General features: G+C 35.5%; 1 protein-coding gene and 1 long non-coding RNA gene across 2 annotated transcripts in view; both read right to left on the bottom strand.

Moving 5' to 3' along the window:
• Nucleotides 1–1,778: 1,778 nt before the first annotated feature.
• Nucleotides 1,779–4,279, bottom strand: LOC132744907 (uncharacterized). The gene is made up of 3 exons (XR_009627763.1): nucleotides 4,148–4,279; nucleotides 3,592–3,882; nucleotides 1,779–2,996 (listed from the first exon to the last, which is right to left on the bottom strand). It is a non-coding gene; the product is annotated as an uncharacterized LOC132744907 (long non-coding RNA).
• Nucleotides 4,280–5,390: 1,111 nt separating this feature from the next.
• Nucleotides 5,391–6,000, bottom strand: part of LOC132744908 (uncharacterized) — a 55,920-nt gene continuing 55,310 nt past the window's right edge. Inside the window, exon 15 of the mRNA XM_060733700.1 lies at nucleotides 5,391–5,601. The gene's annotated coding sequence lies outside the window, so the exon portion shown is untranslated. The remainder of the gene's footprint in view (nucleotides 5,602–6,000) is intronic.

Raw genomic sequence — 6,000 nt, 5'->3', positions numbered from 1 at the left:
ACGCATTAAGATAGTCGGCCGAGACAGTATCGCATTTTCAGGGGAAGGGATATCGTTGCCATCAAGTGCAGAGGAGGAGTAGACTTTTAGCATAGTTTTGATGTTAAACTGTGAACAATGCTGTCTCTATCATATACTTTGTGACATGTTGCAAATACTTTGTGATATGTTGAGTCATTAACTGGGTAATGTTTTGAAGTTATATTTTATTTTGTCAGTGCCTTCTGGGTGCCCTTCTGTGGTGTGTCGGGGGCTGCATCCTTTGAACGCTGTCTTCGCCTTGTTGATCTTCATTTTAGTTTTTTTCTCTTAAAGTTGCTTCCAAAATGGTTGAGAAGGCCTCCTTATTATATTTACAGCATACCTATGTTTTTTGAAATAGAAAAGAATACACAATTCAGCCTTCCCAATCATGTCGCTTTATTCAAATAGCCACATTTACTTCTATTTTGCCAAATAGTCTATCATAATTCTGTGCAAAATTAGTGCAATCCAAACAATTTCATATTTACTTAAAACACAAACAGCACATTCAGTACCTAACACTCTCTTATAATTTACATATAAATAGCAGCACCATACTATTGAACGCTGCCTGCGGGGTTGTTCAAGTATTTCATGAGGTAGTGCCGCAGCCTCTTCTCATCTGAAATATGATAAACAAGATCATCAAGGAAAGGCGCCGTTCAATGAACACAGCCCCCACCCGACCCAGTAACAAGAGCCAATAAGAAGTAATAGGAAGTTTGTCTTAGGCCACGACTCACTGCCTCTGACTTTTTCTATGAATGCACCATCCATCCCAAAGGCGTTTTCAAACTCCCTAGGCCCTTAAACAACGGTTTTGAAAATCCTTTCTTCTGTATCCATATATCGGTTTGAGAATGTCTCAACGCAGTTAAGTTGCAGGGGAAAAGCATTATCGGCGACAATGAAGTTGGTTGTGTCTTTGTCATTGTTTGGCATTGGGTCTAGTCGGGGAAACCCTATCCACTCTTCCCTGAGTGATGGCTCTAGAATAGATTGGTTAAAGACACCAGCATCTGACGACGAAACATTTGCTAAAATGAATAATTTGCACGACACCAAGCAAGTTGTCGTTTAAAGTCCCTGTCTGTGGTGGTTTCTTTATGGCAATGTACTTCCCGTCAATAGCCCAGCAGCAATGAGGGTAGTTCCATCTGTCCCGAAAGCTTTGTGCATCGTGTCACCACTTATCATGGGCACATTGCATGCGGAAGACCTTGCACTTGTATTCCTTTAAAATGGCTCTGCACACCTAGTGTTGCGTGTAACACGGAAATTAAACTCTATGAACAGGCACAAACAAACCGAGCCTGCAACATTTTCATTTTGCCGTTTTGGACTTTCTTTAGGGATTCTTATTTTCTCTATTTTTTTCCATAATTGGTAGGGGTTCCTCACGGACAGTAAAAGCGAGGATCAAACCTAGATGGCCGCTGTCTGGAAACATACAAATAAAACAATAAAATTTTATTAGAAACATTTGTCTAATTTATTGTTTTTGTATTTTTTTTAATATCAACTTTTTTCACACACGAACAAAATATTAATGTCTTCAATCTTATTGTAGATAATTTCTTATTGTAACTGACCTTTCACCCTTTGTCTATTTGTGTCCAAACCCACTGAAGCAATTTATAGAACATCTGAGGTTCATTTCTGAGAAAGGACTTGAAATCTTCATTTTCTATCTGAAGCCCTACCATTAATGTTTTATATTGGCCATACATAAGTCGTCTCTGAAGCCAAGGTCTGATACATTATTCTGTATTATATACCGTATTCGCTGCCTCTGACGTTACCTCATACTCTCTTCTTCAAAGATTATTATAACATTGTAACGGCAAGTTGCAGAAGTGGCATAGCTAGTTTAAAATTTCTAGGATTTGCCATGTTGTTGGCTACTGCTATGGATAGAATGAGCTATATATTTACCTCCTTTATGAAATCGAGGTCGTGTCTAATATTTGCCGGAGAACCAAGATGGACCGTACGGTATTCATACGAATATTGTCAAATAACCGGCTAGAATACATATGGATTTTGCCCCTACACCTTACAGTCATCTTTCGATGGGTGCTATCAGTCGGATACCGGACGACAATTAGATATATGTCGTACGATAGACGGCTAATTACCTTTTAAAGAATATTTGACGGTGTCCAGGTGACGGGGCGAGTACGCTTCGGAAACCTACCAAACGGACCATGCAAGGTGTATGACAAGTCCCTTGTTTCAGGCAAGACTTGAAAGGTTTCTCTCCGATGTAAAATCATTAACGGTGTCTCACCGATGCCTCTATCTTAAACGGTCCCGCTTGAAATGTGATGTATGCATAAATGCTTCAATTACATACGCATTGCAAATACTTTAAAATAGAATAAACCCTACCCAAAATGGTACTAACTTTATACTAGTGTATTGCTTACGACAAAATATTTCCAGAAAGTCATCTACAGCAGCGCATAATTCACGTCGTCTAATAATTTAACAGTTTTTTAGGTGTCCTAGATATTTGACACAATGTATGTTCACGTTGATATTGATTGTGTGTTTTATTTATAATTTTTATTATGAGCCTCTTTAAATAGAAATAGCTGGATTTTATTTGACGAATAGAGAGAGCTATAATATTAACCATGGCGACGGTGTCACACTTTTGTTAAGTTTTTGCATGGTATCTACTGAGGAGAATGGGCTGAACCTTCACACTTTTGTTATCTTACATGATTGACACAGGTCCGATAACTCTGAGTTACTTGTTACGTTATGTCTCTTTCCTTTTTGTCACGTACTGAGAATAGTCGAGCGCGCCGTCTCGTCGAAAAATTATATATATATAATTGAAGACATGAAAATTTAATGACAAGCATTTGATTACTCACATGTCATCGTCGTCCTTACAGCAATCATACACACAACACTGTAAACAGCTTTTTGTGCTTCCATCCGACAAATAACACACTTCCTGGCTGAAACATCATCCGTTCAAACAGAAAACACAATCATTAATGTTAAACGATGTCTCAGTCGAATCAGTGCAAATCTTCACGTCAAAAGCCTGCTTTCTTTAAAGTTTAATACACTCATTTCAATGTGGTTGAAACAATTCACAAGATATGTGATATCAGATGTATTTCATTGTTTAGTTAAATGCCCATGAGCTTAATAATTATTATACTACATGTAACGCGATATGTATAATTGATCATTTAATATACTCGTACATATACATTGATAACATATTTATACCTTGGTTTTTATCTTATTTAAACCCTATCTTCAATAATGTATCTACACTTTACCTTTAATATGCTGAATAATTTAATTTTACTAGTCTATGTTTCAATGCCGACGGAACCACTTATCATTTAAGGGAACATATTTTCAATTGTTTAATTACTGAATAGGAAAAAATACAGATATGAATCCGACGGCACATATGTTTCAGCTTATCTTGGTCTGAAGTCTAACTAATCACTTCAGCCAGATGTTTCAATGTTAAAATGAGGTATACCAATAATGTAAATTGTTATTCAATATTACATATAAAAAATATAATTCTACTCAGCCATGACTTGATCAAGGGTGATTGTGTTGTAATTTTCACTCCGGATCACTTGAATTTACCAGAGCACAGTGCAGCCACTGAATCGTTCCTGGGCAAGCTGTCAAGCAGTTTTCCAGCACTAGTTGTCTTCACTTTTGCAAGAAACTAATGACTTCTGTTGATGCCGGAGCAGAGATACATTGCGAGTGATCGCACTACCTATTGAGCTAACCGCGGTTACCATGTACGCTGGCAAAACCTAATGGTACTGTAGCTTGGAACAATTTACAAGTATACTTACGCCTGGCCTGAAAATATATTCAAAAAAGGTTATCAGTATAGCATTTTTCTCTTTTTTTGCGTATATAATAAAATTCATAGAAGCAAAACATGAATCTTCAACTTTCAGGTGACTTGTGTTTATAAGTACTCTAGTATCTAAGGGTATTCATCAAATTAAGAAGATAATACTTATGAGAAATGTAAAAAAATTAAATGTTTACAATAAACAATTTTTAAACATCCCTTGGGTTTTATGTTATAATGAATAAAATAAATATGTTTAATACTTACATATTTCCAGTATAAGAAGAAATATTCCGGTAAAGAGTTTCATTTTTACACCAGTTTTAATAAATTACACCAATCTACTCTACAATCAGTCCCAAAAACTTCATATCAAATATCGTATAAAACTTATTTTTGGTGATACTGAAGAGATAATTACAATGATTTTTATCAATGATAACGTGTAAACAATTTACAATAATTAAATAACTTATCTCAGAATTTGATAATTCGGTGTACATAAATGTTGGTGTTTTTATGAGGCAGATAACATTCTCATGTTACAGACACGTTTTTTAACAATGCCACAAACGACACGAATTCTTAACCAGACAGCATTAGGTCAATCAAAAACAGCCAAGCACAACAGCACGGTGGTTAACCAAAACGGCTTCTACAGTAAATTTATGGGTTTTCTTGCTTCTATACGAATTGGCAAACACTTATACAGTACTTGTGTCTTTGAGGAAATTTGTATTTTTAAATTAACATAAATATTGATTTTATTATGTTTTCTATCATTCCATTCAGCCAAACAGTATGTTGTGATCAATTGATGCTGATCGGCTTACCGTTAAAAAATACTTTTGTCAAAAATGTAGTGAACGTTTTGTTCCGTCGCTCTGATTTTTTTACGGATTTCACCAACAAAAGGCTCCATTTCGTCTACCCTTGTAACATTAAGAAACCAACTAATACCGCACATATTCTGCTAAATTACTTTTTCGTTCTCATCATAAAACTGTAAATAATACTTAAGGCATGTCTCAGCCTGTCTCGATCAAGGAAGGAATATTGCCTCGAATTTTACTAATTCGAAAATCAGACCAAACATTTTCTCGCGATTATTGAGTTGGGTTAAAGATACATTTGTATTGCTTTGCGGGACAATAAAAGTTGATAGCAAAAGAAGGGGGGAGGGTGTAAATCAAGGCGGTGCTCTATAACAAGGTGCCCCCCCCCTCATAAAAACTTCCTAGAATTTTTTTCACATTAATTATATAAAGTCCCCCCCCCCCACTACAATTGGAAAAAAATTGAACTTGAAAAAAATGCGTTGACTTCAAAAATAATTCATCATTTAACTCCATTATTAATATCCTACATGGATAAAATATAAATAAGAAAGACTATGTAGGGGTGGCTACTACAGGTTCACTTTAATTTATTATTATTTAAATATACATTCATACACATCAACGACACTTGGAAAAAAAATCACTTTAAACTAGTGAGAAGTGTCTCTGCACTTAACAATAATAACATATGATCATATAAAAGCCCCATATCGTCGATTCGACATTCCAAAAATTGTGATTCTGTGTAATTACAGGGCACTGTATGGAATATTGTCTTAAACACACACAAATATATAACCTCAAAGTCAGAACCACAAAAATCTCTCAAACTTAGAATCCATCCTTGCAACGTTATCAAAAGACAACAAATAATTGTCTAATCTGAAAAAGACAAAACAAAAAATAATTTATATATTAAATAGACATTAATCAATACCGTTGATTAACCTTAAAGTATACATTTTTTAATATTATTCTGGCATAACAAAGTCCAGCATAACATACACAATCTTAAGTGTAATCTCAAAACGAGGGCGGGCTGGGTTGGCGTCTGTGTGTAGTGAACCTAAAGTACCTCGTAGTAAACCTATAATACCTCGTAGTGAATCTATAGTACCTCGAATGGTCAAATACCCGTGTATATACACCTTATATATTGACCAGTCTCTTGGTGGACAGCTGAAATACAGCTGCGCTGTCCACAGTGACCGAAAAATCATAATATAGTAAAGACCAATGATAAATGAATTTATGTTTTCTCTCATTCCATTCAGCCAGACA

Source organism: Ruditapes philippinarum, unplaced genomic scaffold, assembly GCF_026571515.1.
Source record: "Ruditapes philippinarum isolate M1 unplaced genomic scaffold, ASM2657151v2 ctg4479_1_1_1_1, whole genome shotgun sequence".
NCBI classification, from domain to species: Eukaryota; Metazoa; Mollusca; class Bivalvia; order Venerida; family Veneridae; genus Ruditapes; species Ruditapes philippinarum.
Note: the sequence above shows the minus strand (reverse complement) of the source record. Positions and strands in the feature narration are given on the sequence as shown.